The following is a 25,554-nucleotide window of genomic DNA, read 5'->3' on the forward strand; positions in this document are numbered from 1 at the left end:
GGTGTAGCCTCCTTTATTGTTGTTATATGATGAACTTAATAAGTGCTCACTGTAATAACACTGTGGATCTACTAGCCTGTGTCGAACACTTAGAAAATTGATAGCATTGTACTGACCCAATCCTAGAAAGTGCCTCTGTGAGAGTTTTGTGAATTTACTAGCCTGCGTCGAACACTTAGATAATTGATAGCATTGCATTGACTCACACTTAGAAAATTGATAGCTTTACATTGACTCACACTTATAAAGTTGTTAGCATTGTACCGACCCAATCCTAGAAAGTGCCTCTATGATAGTACTGTGAATGTATTGGCCTGCATTGTACACTTAGAAAATTGATAGCATTGTATTGACTGACACTTAGAAAATTGTTAGCATTGTACTGACCCAATCCTAGAAAGTGCCTCTGTGATAGTACTGTGAATTTACTAGCCTTCGTTCTACACTTAGAAAATTGATAGCATTGTATTGACTCACATTTAGAAAATTGTTAGCATTGTACCGACCATATCCTAGAAAGTTCATCTGTGATAGTACTGTGAATTTACTAGCCTGTGTCGCACACTTAGCAAATTGTTAGCATTGTATTGACTCACACTTAGTAAACTGTTAGCATTGCATTGACTGAAACCTAGAAGTGCCCACTGCGATAGGACTGTAAATTTACTAGCCAGCGTCGCACATTTAGAAAATTGAAAGCATTTTATTGACTCACACTTAGAAAATTGATAGCTTTACATTGACTCACACTTATAAAGTTGTTAGCATTGTACCGACCCAATCCTAGAAAGTGCTCTATGATAGTACTGTGAATTTACTGGCCTGCATTGTACACCTAGAAAATTGATAGCATTGTATTGATTCAGACTTATAAAATTGATAGCATCATATTGACTGACACTTAGAAAATTGTTAGCATTGTACCGACCCAATCCTAGAAAGTGCCTCTGTGATAGTACTGTGAATTTACTAGCCTGTGTTCTACACTTAGAAAATTGATAGCATTGTATTGACTCACACTTAGAAAATTGTTAGCATTGTACCGACCCAATCCTAGAAAGTTCATCTGTGACAGTACTGTGAATTTACTAGCCTGTGATGCACACTTAGCAAATTGTTAGCATTGTATTGACTCACACTTAGTAAACTGTTAGCATTGCATTGACTCAAACCTAGAAGTGCCCACTGCGATAGGACTGTAAATTTACTAGCCTGCGTCACACACTTAGAAAATTGATAGCATTGTATTGACTCACACTTATAAAGTTGTTAGCATTGTGCCGACCCAATCCTAGAAAGTGCCTCTATGATAGTACTGTGAATTTACTGGCCTGCATTGTACACCTAGAAAATTGATAGCATTGTATTGATTCAGACTTAGAAAATTGATAGCATTATATTGACACACACTTATAAAATTGATAGCATCATATTGACTGACACTTAGAAAATTGTTAGCATTGTACCGACCCAATCCTAGAAAGTGCCTCTGTGATAGTACTGTGAATTTACTAGCCTGCGTTCTACACTTAGAAAATTGATAGCATTGTATTGACTCACATTTAGAAAATTGTTAGCATTGTACCGACCCAATCCTAGAAAGTTCATCTGTGATAGTACTGTGAATTTACTAGCCTGTGTCGCACACTTAGCAAATTGTTAGCATTGTATTGACTCACACTTAGTAAACTGTTAGCATTGCATTGACTCAAACCTAGAAGTGCCCACTGCGATAGGACTGTAAATTTACTAGCCTGCGTCACACACTTAGAAAATTGATAGCATTGTATTGACTCACACTTATAAAGTTGTTAGCATTGTACCGACCCAATCCTAGAAAGTGCCTCTGTGATAGTACTGTGAATTTACTAGCCTGCGTTCTACACTTAGAAAATTGATTGCATTGTATTGACTCACACTTAGAAAATTGTTAGCATTGTACCGACCCAATCCTAGAAAGTTCATCTGTGATAGTACTGTGAATTTACTAGCCTGTGTTGCACACTTAGCAAATTGTTAGCATTGTATTGACTCACACTTAGTAAACTGTTAGCATTGCATTGACTCAAACCTAGAAGTGCCCACTGCGATAGGACTGTAAATTTACTAGCCTGCGTCACACACTTAGAAAATTGATAGCATTGTATTGACTCACACTTATAAAGTTGTTAGCATTGTGCCGACCCAATCCTAGAAAGTGCCTCTATGATAGTACTGTGAATTTACTGGCCTGCATTGTACACCTAGAAAATTGATAGCATTGTATTGATTCAGACTTAGAAAATTGATAGCATTATATTGACACACACTTATAAAATTGATAGCATTATATTGACACACACTTATAAAATTGATAGCATTGTATTGACTGACACTTAGAAAATTGTTAGCATTGTACCGACCCAATCCTAGAAAGTGCCTCTGTGATAGTACTGTGAATTTACTAGCCTGCGTTCTACACTTAGAAAATTGATAGCATTGTATTGACTCACATTTAGAAAATTGTTAGCATTGTACCGACCCAATCCTAGAAAGTTCATCTGTGATAGTACTGTGAATTTACTAGCCTGTGTCGCACACTTAGCAAATTGTTAGCATTGTATTGACTCACACTTAGTAAACTGTTAGCATTGCATTGACTCAAACCTAGAAGTGCCCACTGCGATAGGACTGTAAATTTACTAGCCTGCGTCACACACTTAGAAAATTGATAGCATTGTATTGACTCACACTTATAAAGTTGTTAGCATTGTACCGACCCAATCCTAGAAAGTGCCTCTGTGATAGTACTGTGAATTTACTAGCCTGCGTTCTACACTTAGAAAATTGATAGCATTGTATTGACTCACATTTAGAAAATTGTTAGCATTGTACCGACCCAATCCTAGAAAGTTCATCTGTGATAGTACTGTGAATTTACTAGCCTGTGTCGCACACTTAGCAAATTGTTAGCATTGTATTGACTCACACTTAGTAAACTGTTAGCATTGCATTGACTCAAACCTAGAAGTGCCCACTGCGATAGGACTGTAAATTTACTAGCCTGCGTCGCACACTTAGAAAATTTATAGCATTGTATTGACTCACACTTAGAAAATTGATAGCTTTACATTGACTCACACTTATAAAGTTGTTAGCATTGTACCGACCCAATCCTAGAAAGTGCCTCTATGATAGTACTGTGAATTTACTGGCCTGCATTGTACACCTAGAAAATTGATAGCATTGTATTGATTCAGACTTAGAAAATTGATAGCATTATATTGACACACACTTATAAAATTGATAGCATCATATTGACTGACACTTAGAAAATTGTTAGCATTGTACCGACCCAATCCTAGAAAGTGCCTCTGTGATAGTACTGTGAATTTACTAGCCTGCGTTCTACACTTAGAAAATTGATTGCATTGTATTGACTCACACTTAGAAAATTGTTAGCATTGTACCGACCCAATCCTAGAAAGTTCATCTGTGATAGTACTGTGAATTTACTAGCCTGTGTTGCACACTTAGCAAATTGTTAGCATTGTATTGACTCACACTTAGTAAACTGTTAGCATTGCATTGACTCAAACCTAGAAGTGCCCACTGCGATAGGACTGTAAATTTACTAGCCTGCGTCACACACTTAGAAAATTGATAGCATTGTATTGACTCACACTTATAAAGTTGTTAGCATTGTGCCGACCCAATCCTAGAAAGTGCCTCTATGATAGTACTGTGAATTTACTGGCCTGCATTGTACACCTAGAAAATTGATAGCATTGTATTGATTCAGACTTAGAAAATTGATAGCATTATATTGACACACACTTATAAAATTGATAGCATTATATTGACACACACTTATAAAATTGATAGCATTGTATTGACTGACACTTAGAAAATTGTTAGCATTGTACCGACCCAATCCTAGAAAGTGCCTCTGTGATAGTACTGTGAATTTACTAGCCTGCGTTCTACACTTAGAAAATTGATAGCATTGTATTGACTCACATTTAGAAAATTGTTAGCATTGTACCGACCCAATCCTAGAAAGTTCATCTGTGATAGTACTGTGAATTTACTAGCCTGTGTCGCACACTTAGCAAATTGTTAGCATTGTATTGACTCACACTTAGTAAACTGTTAGCATTGCATTGACTCAAACCTAGAAGTGCCCACTGCGATAGGACTGTAAATTTACTAGCCTGCGTCACACACTTAGAAAATTGATAGCATTGTATTGACTCACACTTATAAAGTTGTTAGCATTGTACCGACCCAATCCTAGAAAGTGCCTCTGTGATAGTACTGTGAATTTACTAGCCTGCATTGTACACCTAGAAAATTGATAGCATTGTATTGATTCAGACTTAGAAAATTGATAGCATTATATTGACACACACTTATAAAGTTGTTAGCATTGTACCGACCCAATCCTAGAAAGTGCCTCTGTGATAGTACTGTGAATTTACTAGCCTGCGTTCTACACTTAGAAAATTGATAGCATTGTATTGACTCACATTTAGAAAATTGTTAGCATTGTACCGACCCAATCCTAGAAAGTTCATCTGTGATAGTACTGTGAATTTACTAGCCTGTGTCGCACACTTAGCAAATTGTTAGCATTGTATTGACTCACACTTAGTAAACTGTTAGCATTGCATTGACTCAAACCTAGAAGTGCCCACTGCGATAGGACTGTAAATTTACTAGCCTGCGTCGCACACTTAGAAAATTTATAGCATTGTATTGACTCACACTTAGAAAATTGATAGCTTTACATTGACTCACACTTATAAAGTTGTTAGCATTGTACCGACCCAATCCTAGAAAGTGCCTCTATGATAGTACTGTGAATTTACTGGCCTGCATTGTACACCTAGAAAATTGATAGCATTGTATTGATTCAGACTTAGAAAATTGATAGCATTATATTGACACACACTTATAAAATTGATAGCATCATATTGACTGACACTTAGAAAATTGTTAGCATTGTACCGACCCAATCCTAGAAAGTGCCTCTGTGATAGTACTGTGAATTTACTAGCCTGCGTTCTACACTTAGAAAATTGATTGCATTGTATTGACTCACACTTAGAAAATTGTTAGCATTGTACCGACCCAATCCTTGAAAGTTCATCTGTGATAGTACTGTGAATTTACTAGCCTGTGTCGCACACTTAGCAAATTGTTAGCATTGTATTGACTCACACTTAGTAAACTGTTACCATTGCATTGACTCAAACCTAGAAGTGCCCACTGCGATAGGACTGTAAATTTACTAGCCTGTGTCGCACGCTTAGAAAATTGATATCATTGTATTGACTCACACTTAGAATATTGACAGCATTATATTGACTCACACTTAGAAAATTGATAGCATCCTACTGACCAAATCCTAGAAATTGCTTCTGTGATAGTACAATGAATTTATTAGCCTGCATCGCACACTTAGAAGATTGTTAGAATTGTATGGACTCAAAACTAGAAGGTGCCCACTACAATAGTACTGTGAATTTACTAGTCTGCGTTGCACACTTTTAGCACTGCATTAATTCACATTTAGTAAATTCTGTTGTGCCTATGTTAGGCCTTTCTCCCTCCATTCCCAGTATCTCAAATCTAGGGGCTGTGGTTACAGCTTGGGATATCATAGATCACACACCCCGCATTTATTGTTGTCCTTGTGTTGGCTTTCCCACACTATCCAAGTGCTCCTAGTCTAGGCACCGCTGCTACTTCCAAGGTTCTTCCAGCACTGGGCTGTTCTCCCTCGATCCAATTTCCAAAATACCAATTTAGGTTGGGTGATATTGTATGCAAATATGTGCTCTGTAAAGCGCTTTGGATAAAGGTGCTATATAAATAAAACATCATCATCATTATCATTATCCAGGCTTCCCAAATCTAGGCACTGCTATTGCACCCCTGATTCCTTTAATTTCTTTTGCCCCTTTGACCCTTTCTCTTGTCCTTGAGCCTAAGTCTAGATGCTGTTACCACATCCATGGCCATTGCTTCTGCTGTCACAGGTACCTCCGACTCCAGGTGCTTCCCCTGACATCCCCCTGTATGGGAACCCCACGTCAATATAACCCTCCTCGCCTACCCCCTTACCCCTGGCCTCAAAAGATCTTACCCTCTCCCCGTAATTCATCCCCCCTGTGCATGGCCTGCGCCCTTGCACCAACTTCATTAACCACCCCTAAACGCCAGCCCACAACAATGTTCAGAAACCCTGAGTAACAACGCCACTGAAGACAGCTAATAAATGACGATAACATTTACTCTGAACGCGGCAATCGCAAACACAGACCTTTATAGCAGAACCACTAGCCCGCTTGATAAAAACCTTCCTCCCATATGCTCACCTCTCATATCGCTATGCTCACTCTCTTCTCTACACCAACACACAACTAGAATGCAACTACACCCCTCAATCAATTTCGGCCTAGCTGCTTACATACGAACATTGCCTCATGAACATCACAACACTCTGATAAAACGCAGCTATACCCCTCGATTCCGGCCTAGCTCATGCATAAGCGTCCTTAACAGGCCTAACGAAGCCAGAACCCAGTCCTTTTGACCATCGCCCTGACTGCACACATTCTACTGATATCAAATGCCACCACGCCTAATGCTAGGATGCAGCTACCATCACGCAAACGCTTCTGCTACACACATAATCGCTGCACCCATGCACCCTATGCCACCTTACTTTCTTAACTGACCTGGACCACGGTCCCAGAGGACGTTCAACCTACCACTACTTTGTGGTCATACTAATGATATAAAGACTGCTATATAAATGCCAAATAACATAACATAACATAACATAACACAATCTCTTGCCATTAGAAGCCTGTCGGCTGCAGCAGGTAAGCATCATTTGGGATTGTTTCTTCTTCATTGCTCGATCTGCTTGTATGTACGCTATTATTTGCAGGGTAAACATCTATGGTTTCATTTTCTATTGATAAACAGTGTTATTGTGGAGAATGAGTTGCTCCACGAGTCTATGTAGCAGGACCAAACCAGTCACTTACCTGTGAAAAAGGTACATTTGTTATATTTAATTCTTCGCTGTCTTTAACAAGTAGAGGCCCTTTGGTTTTCTTGATCATTGCCATACATTTTAATCCATCTTTATTGACCAACTTGAACAGAATGCACGTCCTGCTCTATTAACATAATACAGATCGTTCAGATGCTCACTGAGGAACAATGCAGGGGAGACCACTAGCATTTAACTGTCTTGCAACCCCAAGAGATGTTTTTGACAACGCGTCTCGCAGCCGAGAAAAAATAACTTTAGTACCCCGGTCTAACGTGCCAGGGTACTAATGACAATAATCCCCTCGACGGCAGGTCATTACCGCCTACGGTAATGCCCCTGGGGCCTTCGTTGTAACTGTGGGCCCCGGGGGCATTACCTTAGGCGGTAATGGGCCACCATCTCTCGGCTTATTGCCACAGTCTCACATGTTACGTTACTTTAGATCTCACATTTGTGATCATGAAACCTACCTACCTCACCTCGGATCACTGCATATAGAGCAATGTTCAATATTGCAGCTATTCCTATGGATGTAAAAATGTAAAATGCACTTTCACGTTACAAAGGTTTCCGAAATAGAGAAGCAGACTGGGCCCAACACATGCCAAGCTGTAGACACTAGTGGGGCTCATTATGAGTTTCCTGGTATCCCGGCAGTTGTTCCGGTGGGATACCAGGAAACTGACCTACCCTTGCCAGCGCCTGATATCCCGATATTACTGGGATATTCCAGGTGTGGGCAATGCAGGTAAATCCCCATAGGACTCCATGGAGGGGATTGCTGGTATTTCCAGCACCGGTACTACCAGTGTTGGAAATACTGGCTGTTTTTGCCAGTGGCGACCTGATTTACCTCCAGCTCTTGGCTGGAGGTAAATCAGGTAACCCCCACTAGCAAAGTTGTTGTTTGCCAGTCCGGGAAAAGTGCCGGCCACAGATTACTGCCAGCACTTTTCCTGGACCGGCTGTCGTATACATTTAAATTCATGCATTGATGGTAAAGCACATAATGCTGATTAACACTTGGGAAGTGCATTTGAACCAATTAGGGCAATAACTATTGGAATTGCTCTGCAGTTTCAAGCAAACTGATGGGCCCTCCCCTCTTCCTGCTGTTTTTTCGTGCTTCCTTTTAGTTTTGGAAATTGGCTGGTGATTTAGAGCCACCTATAAGCCCAAACTATAGCTTTGTAGTACAGATAGGAGGGTGACATGATTTCAGGAGGGACACATAGCTTACGAGCAAGCTCTGTCATGCGGTAACCTCAAAGTGTATGCTGAATGGGAACTTCAGTCTTACTTATAAGCAATCTTCTGATATTTAATGGCTTAATTGCATCTATAAATGAGCCCCTGCTGTTATAAAAATGTCTTAACCAAGTGTGTCTTTAGCCACTTGATTTATAAGTAATAAGTCTGCCCTTGCATCTTGTCCTTGCACTGAAATCCTTTAAAAAATAAACATAAATAAAGCCAGACATTTTGGCTTGTATATAGGTATATACATTTTCTCAGGCACTGACATCATATGCCCATGTACACACACCATTATCTACCTGTTGCCATCTTGTGACCTAGGAAGCACAAACAGTTGGCTTTGCAAGTGCTTGGTCTTTTTTGTATAGCACACTCTGTGTATTTCCATAACAATGTATTGCTATTAACTACCTGGCGCCACCGATGGCAGGGCGTAGCTGGTAGGGACTTCCACATAGGAATTATTGCCTAATTTAATAATATTTATATATTACACACCACACAATGTATTACCTTGAAACATTTAAATAAGAGGTGTACAATTACATAATTCTGTTATACTGTTTTATCAACCTTCAGAAGATAATAGGTCCTTGTTATAATGTAATCTGTGGAACTCTGGGCAGAAACTCAGCCTCCTGAGCTCCAAACAGTAATATCTTTCTTTCTGGCAGTGATTAACTCTCTTTCTCTTTATTTGAGAGCAGGGAGCCCACAGTTTCCAAAGAGCAATTGAAAAGCATGCCTAGAAGAACCAGTGCGTATGATGGGGCTGTGGCGGCAGACAGCAGGTCTAATCAAGGATGCCTGCTTAAACAAATGTGGTCAGCTGGATATTTGGCATTTTGTTCCATATTCGCTCCCACATGACTTGCAAAGCTGTGTTTCGAAGCCAGACCTTGAGTTTCATCATGTTACGGGGCAGAGCCCTGACGGCATTATTCATGTGTGTGTATGTCTAGTCTGTCACCGGGCTAGCGAAACACATTCCTACACACTAGTTACTGCGGTTCCGCCTTGTCTGTGGAGATCTACTACAGCCATTAAAGATGTGGGTGCGGGCCATGATTTTCTTGGGTTGAGGCAGTATACAGCTCTGCAGTTTATCTGGGTTCACTAATGTGCTCAAGTACATTTCTACAGAACAGATGTGCGTTCCGCTATATTCTGTGATTTCCAGGCGCACTGTTTCATCCCACGATAGCTGGAGTAGATCTCCTGAGTCGGAACCATCCCACAGAACACATTATTTGGCCCCATTCATTCTACGTAGAGGGGCTCCTACAGTACTGGCAAGTTGTTTCACTCTATGATTGAAGGCCAGTCCAGAACTGGACACCTTGCTCCGAGTGCCTGGAAAGACAGAGCACCACAGCTGCACCTCACTCATGACAACAAGCATCTCTGATGTTGCTGGTGGTACTCTGGTTCACAGGAGAATTGCCTAGCATCTCGAGGCTGGACTGTAAGTGTTGGCGGGGCTAGACTGATATGCAAATGTATACTTCTTCTCTGTGTACAGTGACATGGTTGAACGACCTCCTTATTGGAAGGTTATTTGGCCATGTGCGTTCTCAGCGGAGGGGCTCTCACAATTGTGACTTTATATGGCTGAAAACCACCAGCAGACAGGAGTAGTAACTCCAACAGCACTGTTCAGTGGATACAAGAAAAATCCCTGTGTGAGTGAGAAGGACTACATTTGCTGTCTTTAAGAAAGCAGTGCACTTCTGTCATGGCAACAAAGAGGTTACATGACCACCGTACCTAAATCACAAAGCAAAAAACTGGATCGCATTTTATGATGATCTTGTGAAAATATGTGATGCCCTTGTGCAAACCTTTGTGAACAGTATGGGCCTCATTACGAGGTGGCCACAAAGGGATACCGGCACCATTAAGGACATTGGTGCCGGTAATCCCTTTGCGCCCTATTCCAAGGTCCCTTAGCGGGTCCCTTCCTTAACGCCTGGTTTTACCAGGCGTTAGGGACGGGGCCCGTTAAGGGACTTCAGAGCTAATAACAGTACCGCAATGTGCGGTGCCGTTATTAGCGCCTTCCCATTGAGCCCTACGGGGGCTGAAATGGGAATGGGGAATGGCTTTTTCAATGGGGACTTACCAGTCCCGCAAAGGTCGGAATAGACCGGTAAGTCCCCATTGAACGAGGGCGGTCTCAGTACCGGTATTGGAGGTAGTCATAATAGCTAATAGCGCCATGACTACCTCCAACCTCGGAATAAGGCCCTATGTGTCCCTGAGCATCCCAAAGTAGATCCAGCCCTATCTGGATGTACCCCTCTTCTGGGCGCTGTGTGTCAAGGTATAGGGTAGCAGGTGCAAATCTGACATTGCCACAATTGTCTTGCTTGCACCAGTGCACATCTTCATGAAGGCGGTCCTTTGTGTCTGGGAACCATTTTGTGTGCGGGCTTTGTTTATATGTACCCCACGTGCAAGTGTCAGTGCAGTCAAGTAATTGCAGTTATCACTATTGCAAAGCACACTTCAGCTACACATGAGGAATGCATGCAGTAGATTGCAGAAGCTACTCTGCTTGTGCCATCTTAAGTGTGCTTGCAATTGTACTCATGTTGTTATCGCTATGTGCTCCAATCCATCCCTCGTCGTGATATTTGGCGTATGTGGACTATTTACCACATCGAATGCATTTATTCTTGTGCGTTTACTACTCAATAAAATATACATGGGAACAAGATGCATTTCTACTGGTATTCCAAAGCTGTCATGCGTTCTAGGGGTTTCCTGCCTGTTTCTATTGTTTATACAACTGCCTTATGCTTTGACAATGTGAAGTCATGCATGGGTGGAGTAATTAAGACCAGATTCGGACCAGTGCGGGCTTGGCACGCCTTGCTGTGCAGCATAATCCATGTTATGTGCATAGACCTCACCCTCAAAGTATGTCTAAAATATACATAAATATATATATAGCTATAATAGCTAAGCCTCCCACAAGACTGGAGCCACTTTTCCTGACAAAGATGCCAGCAACGTGTAAACGGGATAAAATCCTGCATCGACTGTCGCTGCTCCCCTCATGTTCTTCTTCCTCTCCTCCACTGACCCTACACGGTCCTCATTTCCTATACCTCTGCACAACAATCATTTGTTCTTCGCTATTTCTCATCACACCCCAGCCTTTGTATCCCTTCTTATTCTTCACCACCAAGTCCACAGTCTGAACTTAATCTAACACCTATTATGAAATAACAAGTGCTTAGAAGCCAGATGAATCTGCTATGACGTGCTATATATGAACATCATTCTTCTTCTTCTTGGTATTACTGTTATTATTATGATCATATCTGATCTCCGGCATCCATCCCACTGCTTTGACTCTTGAGCCCTTTCTCCCTTCCCTCCTCCTGCCTCTTCTTCAACGATTGCTCCTAATCTTACCCTCCCTCTCTGTGTGAAAATTCTCATTGGGAAATTCTCACTTTTTAGACTCAAAATAAGAAAACAAGAGGTCAGACTATTGCTATGATCTTAAAGTAAGGCCACTTCAAACAATAATTTACCAGATAAGGACGACTCCATGTGCTTTAAGTGATGACATGACTGCTTCTCTGCAGGAGTACAGTGATGAATAGTGGCTATACCGCCTACTCTGCCCCACACTACTACTACACCAGCAGTGATCCCAATCATACAAGTGAAACAGGTACAGCCAAAGAGGTATACCTTGTTTGCTTATTTGGCAGTGCAGGTGGGGGCAAGCTATACTACTCAGGAGCGGTGTGAGCTCATACAGTTGCAAGACAAACAGCAATAGACAGTGGTCCCAAAATTAAAGAATGTCCAGCCAAGGTTTTATGAAAATACGAACTTTAATTTAAAAGAAAAAACAAACAATGCATACAACTAATTAAACACACTAAGGACCCACCCCTGTAAAGGAAGTAAAGCAAGTGCATACTTTGAGAATAAAGGGCACTCTGGATTGAAAGACGCTCAGGCAAAAGATTTAATCAGAAATGTCTATGTTCCAGGATTTGTTTTTAAAAGGCAATAGGGGTGGTGGGGGACTCAAAAGACACTATGGTCCATTAAGGTGGAACAGCGGGACTAGGCCTTTATTTCTTTGTCTTGGGTGCTCATCAACATCATGCTGGGCTTTTGGTTCTTACCTGCCATCAAGCAAGTATCTAATCACATTGATCTATTGTCAAGTTTGCATTGAGTCGGCTTTCATACGAGGCACTCTGTGGATCAAGACGATAATTGAAATGGTTTGAGTCAACGGGTCCCAACATTTTGAGTTGGTAGTCGAGCCGAAATGATGTGTCAGCTGTATTGAGTACCTGTTTGAGAAGGGTGTGTTGATGGCTTCCAGTAAGTCAAGTCGACTTTGGAGTTGGGTCAAGATGATGCTTCTGTTGAATGGAGTCAGTGCTCGGGGGGCAGCGAGTCTTACACAGTGGCAAGCCTGCATTAGAGTTGCGGTCGTGATGCACTTTGCTGGGTCAGGTTTGCTTCGAGACAGCTCAAAGGTGTCAGCCAAAATGACTGAATCCAGATGACCTACCCAACCAAAAGTCTGAAAGAAGGTACCACCAAATGTTCAACCGTCTTTTGGACTTTTGGTTCTGTATTTGGTTTAGGACTGCGGGGGTGTCCCCCCAACCCCTGCTTACTATACTATACAGTATAGTGAGTGGGGGCTGCGGGGGACACCACTGCAGCTGACCCTACAAAAAAAGAAAAGAAAAAAAAAGAAGGAAAAGGCAGCATAGGCTGCGGGGGACATCCCCGCAGCTTATCCAAAGAAAAAAACAAAGGAAAGGACCCTGCGGCGCTGGTTCACCATCACGGAAGTGAAAGGGAACTGTTGTCGCAGGGACCAGCGAGACGAAATTGAAGGTAAGTAAGAGGGTGGGGGTGGGGTGACTGTGGTGTGTTGGTGGGGTGGCTATGGATGTGGGTAGGAGTTTGGACACTTTGGGAATGTTAAGGGGAGAAACAACCAAAGAATTTTTCAAACAAATAATCCTCGGTCGTTTCTCCCTTGAACATTTCATCAGCAGTAAAAAAAACCCCAAATCAGCTCAAAGAAGCTGGTCAGCAGTTTGCAATACTTAGAGTGCCAAAGCATCACCACAGGACCAGCAGTGGCTTGAAGTGAGTCAAGTGCTGTTGGGCTTGCTCAAAGATGTCTCAGGGTGTTAAACAGGGTCCCAGCAGCTTCCTGGCTTCTGGGTCTGTCTGAGATATGGTGAGTCCTTTCTTGCACAATTCCACTCCAGGAAGAATTTCCGAAACCTACTGGGGGTCCTTGACCTCCAATGAGCAGGATGCTGGGGCCAGTGGACAGCCAGCTGAGAGGCCTCAGCCCACAGCAGTGTCACCCCAATGTTCCCTGGGGATAGTTATGGGGCAGACATTTCACCTTCCTTTGAGCTCTCTCCCTGTATTCCCAACAGAGTTCCAGTGAATCTTTCTACTTCTGGGAGCCAAAAGATTAATCAGATAAGAGAAGGGTGTGCAGTGGATTGGTCCCAAGTAAGCCTATTATCAGGGTCTAATCCAGGTTATAGTAAAATGTGTCCTTTTCCTTCTGACATCATACCCAGAGTGTTTGTTTGTAGGAAGTGGGAGATGGCAAGAAATGTAGAGTGCCCTAGCAGAATTCAAGATTGTGGCACCCCCTCACTTGGCCTAAACCTGTCTTCTGACTACTTTAACTCCACCTCTTCCCACATCTGCCTTCTTCACAAGGACTCCAGTGATCAGGACCCTGGCATGAGAGTGGCTTTAGCATGTCATGACTGCCTTTGAAGCATCGGTTCCCAAGGAACCTCCCAGGGAAGGTTACTGTGCCATAGGGGGATGGTATAACCTTCTTTGTGGAGATCAAGCAAACAACTTCCTGTGCATTGTCCCACATCACAGTTGTGGAGACATCTAGGCCAGACAGCTAATAAGCATCAGTCCTGCCATGGATTGAAGCACTGCTCACTAATCTTATCGTAATATGATTGCCAAATGCTGTGGCTGCATAATTGTGTTACCCCCCCATAGTCTCCATAACATAACCAGCCATGACTTTGTTTACAGTTTAATGTGCCACCAGTCTGACTAGTGTACACAATGATTATGGTTTGTATGAGAGGTGCAGACATTTAAAAAGCCACCTCTGCTTGTTGGAATGTTGTGTTCCACCAGTTATAACAAATGCACATGTGGCATCTGAACCTGCCCTGCTGTTTCTACAGGGCAATTGCTGGAGATGTCAGCAGACTGTCTCTGGTCAAGCTTAACTGAGTAATGATAACGATGCATTATTTATATAGCGCCTTAATCCAAAGCGCTTTACAGAGAACATATTTACATACAATATCACCCAACTGAAATCGACCTCGAAAGGATGAAAGGCTGAGTGGGCTTTGCCAGGATTTGAACCTGCGACCTGCAGATCACGCTCAGATAGCAGCAGCGAGCGCTCAATCCGCTGAGCTATTTTACCAGAGTAAACCTCCATATGATCAAACAGCGTGATATATTCTAGTACCACTCACTAACAGACGGTGCATGAAGTGAAACACAGACCGACAGCTTTTTCCACAACCCAGAGCAGCATTCTCTCGCAAGTTGATACACACGCGAGATTGATAAATTCCCAACAAAACCGCGAAGTAACACGGCACTAACAGCCGCGCTGTTCCGCTCTTTTCGTTTTTCTGTTCATAGCATGCTTGCTGACTGAATGATTGCAAGTCCTAGGAACGCCAAAGTTTTCAAGTGGCATTGAAATCCAAAACCACGCCGAACCTTGGAATCTTTGTCTGTAAAGATTCCAAGGACTAGAAAACAGAGGGGTAAATGAACATCCTCTCTATTATTCAATTGAAATGCAGATGCTGAACTGCACAAATCACCTGACTGCACCATCAGTCGACACTATTGATCCTTTACACACATCTAAGAAATTGAAGGTCAGTGACACGGCACGGTTCAGACTGTAATATCACCCACAATAGAGGACAGTTTTTAATACATTTTTTAATGTTGATTTTCCATGTAGCGCCCGTGCTGTATGTCAACACACGAAGGGAGAAACCTGTAACATTCCCTCTCTCGAGTAGTTGGTGTCCTGAAGACGGATCCAAGAGAGTGTGGAACATAGGAATAGACATATCGTACATGTGCACTCTTGCACATCCAGAAACACAACACTGTGTTGACACCTGAAAAAGAGTGCTATTCCATGATTATCAATGTTAATAGTCCTCTCACGTGGGATACTAACAAACACCAGAAAATAAGCTGTTTTTGAATATCAGAGACAGATGACACCACAATCTGCTTGAGTACTGGTGGCCTTCGTTTTGAAGTGGACATTTTGTTGAAATGATGGGTTGAAATTATGTATTTACTGATCTTAAATGTTTTTTATGGAAGAAACTTAGTTTTAACATATTTTGCTTTGGAATAAAATGCATAAAAATTGCTTACTGACCCCATAGTTCTACTTAAGAATGCTGAGTGGACTACCACTGAACTGACCCTGAGGGTGCACGCCCATAGTGTGTAAAAGAGGTGTATCTTTCTGTGGAACCTGTTATATGTCCATGTTATTGTTCTCATCCCCAAAACTCCCTACAACAAAAAAGAGGACCTCTCTGCTCTATTAGCAGTTATACTAGCAGACTGTCTCAGCAAGGCACATGGTTGCACTAATATTTTGGCGTGAAGCATTCTGAAAGGGGGGTCAGATTGGCAGACCTCCCTTTCAGAAACGGGATTAGCCACATTTAATACAAAAATCAAACCAAAACTGTTAAGGCTTTTTAGATCTATGCAGATAGCATTTCATGACAACTTTATTTTTGAGTTCAACATCTCTGATATGAGACTAAAAAGAAACAGGCAACTGTTCCTTTGCTAGGCTAAAATAGCTTTAGAGACCTATGTTTGCTCACCTATTGTAGAAAAGCAAACAGAGCCAAGTGGGGGCAGACAGGATACAGAGTAATGATAATATTTCAATGAATAAAAGGCAGCACAGACAGTGGTATGATTTCAATCAGCAGCCTCTAATGAGAGGAGAGTGAGAATGGTGTTATAAGCTGATGGCAGAGAGTGGCAGCAGTGGCAGCAAGTGAGCAAGTAAAGGACGAAGAGTGGAAGAGGAGGTCGAGCGGCTATCACATGGGCTCTAAGGGCACAGGATAGAGCGCTCCATGTCAATGGTTACCACCCACCTGGGAAATTGACCACCATTGCTTATGCCATCGTTCTATTGCTCCTATGCTAGTCAACTCTGCTTTCCTGTTCTCAGAAAATGACAGGTAGCAATAAAACAGCAAACGGAAGAGAGAATGGGAAAAATAAAGCGAGCCAAAAACTTACTGGAGAAGACAGGAGGGGAGAAAACAGGGAGCAATATTATACCTACAGCCAGATCGGAACAGTCAAACATAGGGTTGTAACCCGTAGCGGAGCTCCATTTGATTCTAGTTACTGTGGCAACCCTGAAGAACATCCGCTATCTTGGAAAAATACTAGACCGCTGCTACCAGTAAGAGCATGAAGACTCACGGATGTCTTCTGTGCCATTTCCATCGTTGCCTTAATGACCAGCCTAAAGTGCTGACATTACCAACCCTTTCTCCATCCTATTTACCTCCCCTTTTTATTATGCTTCATTCTGCTGTATCCAATGCCACCTCTAGCCATAACTACCCTTATGGTTATGTTGAGGGGGTCTCAAACCCCGCCAGCATGCCCCCAAGATGACAGATGCCACCCACTGAAGCAGCCCTACAGACCATAACTGGATGACATCACCAAAGTAATTATGAAGAGGCGACATGGCTGAACACAACCAGATGAAAAAGAACGCACGTGAATGGCTTGCTGACACCGAACACAATTACAATGAACAGCCATGAAAGCAAAATGGAAGCCACAGCTGCATTGAAATGCATTGGGAAGGCTTATAACACAGGACTGAGGCTGAAACACTGACTTTCCTGAGGAAAGCAAAGCAGATCTGGCAGAGCAGTCAACATGTCCATCCGTGCCAAGGAGGCTGGGAGAGAATGTTCGAGTTAGATAGGGAGGAGGATTATTGGAGTTCCCCATTAGGTAGTCAGGAAGGTGAGAGTGCATTTGGCGCTGTAGAAGCTATGTGCGTATCCCTGCTTGGATTAATAAAGCAGCAATTTCTCACATTTCAGGACTCCTACGTTTCTTGGCATGGGGGATTTCCCTCAAGCCAAACTTTGTTTTTTTTTAAATTCCACTTCAGTTAGAATGTCAAACTAGCAATTCATGCATCTTTAAAAACTCCACCTATGTTCTATTGATCATAAGCATGGAAGTGCAGCAGTAAGGAACCAAGTGTTAAGGGTCAGTGAAAAATAAGTGAACACAGCTTGGGGCAATAACGAGAAAGCATTGTGACATTATTAACAAATACACATTTATGTTTTACAAGAGAACCTAGAAACATTTTCAATGGGAACTTGCATTGTACTTTATTTCTGAAAAAGTCTGTCTGCCAAACCTGGGCCATTTCTCTTCTCATCAAATATTTTGCAAGATTACCGTAGCCATACAACCATGTAGTGTTGCACTTCAATTGCCAACTTTAAAGACTGTATAAATTCCTCTTCTTATGCTGCACAGTACTCTTGGTCTAGGCTTTTGTCCTGTGTGTCAACAGCCGCTCCACTGACAATGATATTTTATATGGATGATTTAGGGGTAACCCCTGATTCTGATAGCGAATTGGGTTATTCTGTTTCAACATTTTGTAGTTGATTTATGGTACACTCTTAAGTAACAACAGGCCTTTGTGCCTGCTAGGTTAAAGATATTCTTAACTTGAATTTTGTATTCTATTTCTTGTGCATAAATTGTGAAACAGCAGACATTTCAGCTTGCCAGGGGAACGTTCTTGATTGCATGTTATTTAAATGTCTTGTACTTTAGTGACTTTGCCAAGAATTCTAACTCATACAAATACTTTACACTGGGTTAACTAGAGTATTGGTAAGCACTGATGCTAGCTGCACTCTGAAGTCCTCTTTTATTTAATCACTCAATACATAAATAACATGAATACTGTTAGCATTAATAGGCTTAGTTGTAGGCTATTCGGAATGTATCTTTGTTTATGAGGGTGTACTAATAATATGTCCTCAAGGAAAGCTATAAGCTCTTGCTCAATATGGGCAGCTAGAATAAATCTATCCCTCTAAGAATTAATGTTCAGCAGTTTGCTCTGGCCTGTGATATAAGTGTAAGAATGTGGATCATCACATTTGTCACATTTGTCAAAGTGAGGGTCAACTTCATTCTAGAATCTCCCACTAGAAATTGTAATCCCCGTATTTAAATAGGGGAAGGGGAAGGTTTTATTGGACAAAAGTTGATTGTCAACTTCCTACCAGTGCTGAATCCGCATTTAAGATTAGTAGATACTTCAGCAGAAGCGACATTCATAGAAATTGCTAATGCCATGAAATATCTTGCAGATATGGTGCATTTCTACTGAAAGAGCAGATCCAAATAAAATCATCAAAAGAAGGCAGCAACTTATTTTCTACATGCTCTTTTCATTCAACCAATCTTATGATCAAAACAGTGGTCACAGTCTTTAAATAAGGCCATTCCACACTCTTTCCAGACATTGGTCCAAAACATTGATGTTGACATTGACTGCCTTCATTTTTGTTGTAGTAGTTAGAAACAGTACAAAAGGGGAGGATAGTGCAGAGAATAAGCATATGAGGCTAGGATCAGAAGATTCCCCTGATAAAAAAGAAAGGTCAGACAATGGTTTCCAGTGCACTTGCTTGATTTAATCTTAGCACAGATGCAAGCGACAAAGACAACTAATTCTAAGTTAGTGCCAAGGGTACTCATAATCATAAGCAATCAACGTAGTAAACTATGCCAAATAATCAATCACTTAATGAATTGATAGAATGCACTAATGTGTTACTTCTTACAAAAGTAGGGTAATATTTGGGGGAAGACAGGGGTATTGCTTGGTAAAACTATATCATGAATTAGATTTGAAAAATGGTTGCTAAAAGAAAATTGTTTCCTTAGAGACAAAGAAAGAACGACTGAATAGGAACAGCCATCATGACAAATGTAAATCTAGGCACAGGAATGCTAAAGACATGGTCTACGATGTGTTCTGGGAACATTTTCATTAGTCTAATTTTATTGTATTGTAGTTGTCATGTATATGTATATTTACCATCATTGTAGTCTCAAAGCACTAGTCGTGGGAACACCCTCGGCACCGAAATCCAAAGTGTTGGAGATCACGGAGTAGGATTAGAATACGTGTGTGCATTTGGCCATAATAAGGCTTAGCAGGGCTGGCCAGACTCTGGTAGAAAGCAATAATAATGATGAAGCGAGAATTGTAGATCATGTTTTCAAGGACAATAGAGAGTTGAAGAAACCATTACAGCTAACAGATGATACGCAGCGAGAGTAGAATGTATGTCCCATTGAAGACGGCACCCTTACGGCCTGTACCTGTTCAGAACATGAAGAAATGGAATTACTCACTTGTGGACCTTTTTCAAAAAATAAGCAACAGTTGAGGGAGTAGAAATATTTGAAATATTTGATTTTGCAAATATGTTGTATGTTAGAATAACAAATATAAGAAAAAAAGAAGGCTGCAGTGTTAAGTATTTCAATCAGGCCCTGGTCTCAGCCTAGTATGCAGCGCACAAATTAAATACTTATTTTATTATGTCTATAGGTTCAATATTCGGAGTGATATACCACTCATATCACACCCCTTCTCAAAATACCCCAAGGTCACATTGGACCAGGAATCAGGCTGATTGGTAAAGGTAATATTTATTCAAATTTCAAATCAAAAATATACTTGTGAATAGGGAGCAGCAATCACCAATGTGGTGACAATAACAGAGAATTAGGTATGTAAGGCAGTTAAATTCACTTTTAGCAACACAGAATATAAAACACAGAGAAAAGAACACTTTTGGCTTGTTTGGAAGGATATCACTTAAAGTAGGATTTCCCCCTGCAATATTCCTCAACCCACAAATAAGCAATTCTAAACAGATGTGAGTAAGCAGCAGGTATTCAGGAATAAAGAACAGTGTACAGGATTTGAATACAACCTTCCCTCCCCAAACCAGAGGAGAGAAAAACGGATTTGAAATCTTACACTTTTAAAATGACATTCGAAAATGTCTTAGCAAACAATGAAAAGTGTGCAAAAATCCTTAAATCAATACAAATTTCTATGTGAGCAACACTGGAAAGATGCTAACAATCATGAGCTATAGTTTGAGCAAAATTAAACACTTTGAATCTTAATGGAAGTTTGAAAATAATTTAAAGCAAAAATCACAAGTGTAAAACTTTGCAGAAATGCAGATTCCCGTCTAAATTTAACCAAACGTTTTTTAAGAAAAACGGGTGAAATATACTGATTCTGAGTGCGGTTATGCAATGTTGAATGAGAGGCGTTTTTGGAAAATAAAGGCGCGAAAAAGAAAACAGAAATCAATCTTTACCCAGATAGTTTTATTCTACACTAGGGCATTCAGGCTAGGTTACCAGATTGAAACACAGTAAGCTCTAGAGTTGATATGTGGTACCAACTCCAGCACCTCTGTGTCTGCCCTGGCTGACTCAGTCCGATTACCCGAGGGACGATTTAAGGGTTTGGGATTTCACAAGGCAAAATTATTTAAATTAGTTTAGCTCTAGCGCAAAGAATCAAGGCAAGGTTTCAAGAATGGTTCTGACAATGTTACAAGTTCTTAAGGTAAGGATAGGATGACTTAGAGATTGGGATGGAACAAAACAAGGCAAGGTATGCTATGATTCTTCTATGCTTCCTATTAATACTTACAGTCCAATTTAATTTAAGATTTTGGACCGTCAAGGGTTCTGGTCATCACACGGATCAGTCTAATCAAGGACAACAGGGCAAATCGGGTGGAAAAGGGTTAGCTGGGCAGTTCTGGTCACCTGGACTGCACTGGACTGGACTGGATTGAATTGGCCATTCTGGTTACTGGAGACTGGATATCAGTGGGATGGCGAGTTTGTATCAGGCACGCCTTTAGTAGTAGCAAGCCAGGCTGGATCAAAATGCTTCCCTTGGATTTTGGGATTTGTTGCAGATTTTGGCCTATCTGAAGAAGGAGTTCAGCAATGCTGAGTCCTTAGCTTTGTAAAGAAATCAGGAATCAGGAACAAAGATGGAGAATTCAGGAACAGGGCACCACACATAAATTCAGGATGAAATCAGGAATCAGTGTGTGACTTGTGTGCTCTGAGGTTCCCTTATTTATCATGCCAAATGGCATCAATAAATTATATGTCAGGGGCAGTCCTACAACCCACACCCATGATGCTATGATTGGGCCAAAGCATAGTCTCCGCCTTGCTTTTCGCTGATTGGATGACAGAAAGGGATGTCATGTTTTATGAGATGATCTTTACAATGTCTGGAAACCTCCCATAGCTATTGGTACCAAAATCTAACTTTCCCACAAATGCATATTTATGTAGTTATGACCTCTAAGAAAATCAGATGCACATGTTACATATCTCGTGGGTCACATTTCAATCCAAGTCCCAAATCTGTGAGACCTGGTTTTGCATTTCTGCTGCATTTTGGCAATTTTAACCATGAAAGATTTAACCTAAAATTTCCCAATTTTGTACATGGATGCACATTTACCCCTGGAATATGTGTACATAATGTCATGTGCGCAAATGTAATACTTTCCCCACAAACAGTTATTCTTCACAACTTATGTTCCTTATGCAGTACAGGGTTGAATCACATCTTCAAAGAAAGAGCATACAATTAGAGTTAACACTACCAACTTTCAGATTTCTCCTCATTCTTCTGGCAAAGTTACATGTCTTTAAAGTTCAATGAACAAATAGGCATTTAAACACCAAATTGTCCTTTTTTGTTTCTTTTCTTTCAACTGGCAGCAGATGTCAAATTCCTTTGAAACAGGATGATGGCCTCTTTCCTTTAACTGAAGTTTCCTGCCTTTCACACTTGACAGGTGAGAGTCTTAGCCTGCTATTGTCTCACCTTTAGGCAAAGACGACTGTCTGATGCGCAGGGCAACCCCCCATTGTCTTGGGATTCAAAGCCCCCATGCTCACAATTAGCATTTCATGATCCAGAGGTTTATGAGGTGTCACCATTTCTCAGGGCTGGCACTCTGGGATAGCAGGGCTTTTTTTTCTTTGACATAGTTTGCCATTCAGCTTGGGTTTTTGCTTTGATGTATACATTTACTCTTAACTTTAAAAATATAGAATTAAACAGTTTATATGTGTGTTTCTAACAGTAGCAAATCCTTTTTACATTCTTGAATAATCAAGCCTTTCCACAAAAATACATTTTTAAAATAGGCGATTTTGCTCTTCATTCAGGAAAAAGCACATTTAACTTATTTCTCGTAAATTCGGTTTTCCTCTGCAGCAAATACTCATTTTAGTCAGTTCTGGTCATTCCCTTGAGTGCTGGAATGGTTTGCAGCATGGATATATGTATCATGCCTTTGTTTAGAGTCTCTCTCTGCACAGCTGATTCTGATACTTGTTGCAAAGTTTTAGCCGTGTTTCCCGTGGAACATTGAAAACACAGTCCCCGGTTTGCTTTTACAAAGATACTGTTGCCAGGAGCTGTCATTCAATGAGTCCCGGTTCCTCTGAACCACAATGGATGATCCTGAGCATTTCAGGTCCTTTTTGATCATAGTGGTTTATGAGAAATGAATGGATTTGGTGCCAAAACAGCACTTCGAAGGTTGAAAAATGACATTTAAAAGAGGCATTTCAGGTTTTTCAGCACAATGTAGCTGTTTCATTCACTTTGCTCCATGTTGACTGTGGCAGAGACCACTGGCATGCTCCTGCAGTGAGGACTCTATTTTGATCCCACCTGAACTGTGTGTGGCAGGGTGTTCAGCCTTTTTCAGGTTGTGACACAACGCAGTTTTAAAGATTTTGGTGCGCACAGGAGTCAGCGCGGTCATTTTGCACTGTTTCTTTCCCCATTGCAGTAAAGTGATGTAGTGAGGCACATTTGAGTGGGTCAAAATATCCCACATAATCCCCCCGACTTTGTCTTGACTTTTAATTGTGGGGAAATTGGGCAAGTAGGATTTTTTTTCTTTTCATGAAAATGCAGGTTTAATCAGACCCTTCTGATCAATCCTTCTTCCAACAGCGACTGATGCAACACGCTCTCCTCGCTGCTTCTGTTCGGATGTGGAAGGATACCCCCGCCTTCTCTCAGGCTTTCTTTTCTGGTGTGGAGCGACACTCCGGATTTCTTTGGGTTTTTCTTTCCGGGTCCCCGAGGAGGTCCTCCTAGGTTGTTAGGTATCATCAGTGCAAATCTATAAAATAGAACAAAAACCAGTTATGAAATGTTCCCCTCTACTGTCCTCCAATTGGGATTTCAGCAGTGGGATATACATGATTTCAGTAAACATTGACATATTTTTATGCTTCAGAGGTATCCCCCCCCTGGGTTTTCTATGGCCTCCTCTATTTGCCGCAAAGTGTGCCTGGGGTGGCAACTCATTAGCTGATTAATGTGGATCCACTTTTTTCTTCTGTCAAGTCGCCCTTGGGGATGCGGATTCTGTAGGTGACTGGTAAGATTTTGTCCACAATTTCAAAAGGTCCATGCCAGCTATGCAAAAATGTGCGCTCTTTGGCTTGGTTCCTTTGGAAATTGTACAAGTAGACCCTGTCTCCTACTTGGTATTCCTTTTTGGTTGTCTTTAGGTCATAGGGGTTCTTCATGCTGTCTGCAGATCTTTCTTGATTCTGCTGAGAATACGCAAAAGCATGTTGAAGGTGTTTTCTCAGATTTTCAACATACTCATGAGTTGTGGAGGAATTTATTAGTGTCTGCTCTTGAGTTCTATAGAGCAGATGCTGGGGTAGCACCATCCTTCGTCTAGTCATCAGCTCAAATGGAGACATTTTAGTTGCAGAAGAAGGGGTAGATCTGATGGCCATAAGGACAAGGGGTAATCGAATATCCCAACTTGGCCCAGAGTCTGCCACAAACTTTTTTAGTATGCTCACAATGGTTTTATTGTACCTCTCAGCTCCACCACTAGAGGACAGCGGTATGCAATGTGTAGTTTCCTTTTTACTCCAAGTATCTCCCAAATCTTTGTCATCACTTCGCTGGTGAAGTGACTACCTCGGTCTGACTCAATCCTTATGGGTAGTCCAAAACGCGAGAAGATGTGATTGATCATCAGGGCAGCTGCTGTTTCTGCCTTGCAATTTGGGTCCGGGAGACTTTCCACCCATTTAGTAAACAAGCATGTTACTGTTAACATGTACTTGTTACCACTAGAGGAGCGAATCATGGGCCAATGAAATCTACTTGTAAATTTAACCAAGGCAGTGTCATCCCCCTCTTTTGGAGGGAAGCTCGGTGTGTGAGTGATGTTGGCTGAAATTGTGCATACATAAGACACCCCTTGAAGTATTGGTCGAGGTCCTGCCCCATGTGTGGCCAGTATGCAACCTCTAGCAAAATTCTGAATGTACTATGAAACACCCGATCACCGGCTGTGGCCGCATCATGGGCGTGACTTAGCATCAGGCTTCGGAATGAGGTAGGGACCACCCACGGGTCAAAGCCAGATATGGATCTTCTCACCAACAAACCGTCTTGGATTCGGAACATTTTTAGGGCATTTCATCAACACTCTGAGGTCCTCTTTCCCAATGCAATCGGTATCCGTCAGGTGAACGTCTTCAGGGTCCTCAATGTGTTGATAAAACTTACCAATGATTGCATCCCCTTTTTGAGCCATAATCCAATCAGCATCTGGGGTCTCTTTACTCTGCTGGGCAGTTGAGAGTTCATTGTGAGCATTTGTCTGTGATCTAGTGATAACAGTGACCTGGATTTCCCCCAACAGGGACTCGATCTCAAGGAGATCCCCTTGGATGGCTCCGGTTTTGGCCAGTTGATCAGCTAGGTCATTTCCAGTTTTGTCTGGTCCCTCTATTCTGGAATTACCCTTGATCTTTTTCCAGTAGATGGTCATCCCACTAGAGGTGACCAGATCATCAATATTTTGTATTAGCTTACCATGTTAGAGTGGTTTGTTGTTAGCACATAGCATGCTTCTGTTTTTCCAATTAACCAGGTGCTCCACGAACCCGTTTCAGACATAATCTGAATCAGTGATTATGAC

The sequence above is a fragment of the Ambystoma mexicanum genome, chromosome 7p (genome assembly GCF_040938575.1).
Source record: "Ambystoma mexicanum isolate Mex_15411 chromosome 7p, UKY_AmexF1_1, whole genome shotgun sequence".
In the NCBI taxonomy this organism is placed as follows: Eukaryota; Metazoa; Chordata; class Amphibia; order Caudata; family Ambystomatidae; genus Ambystoma; species Ambystoma mexicanum.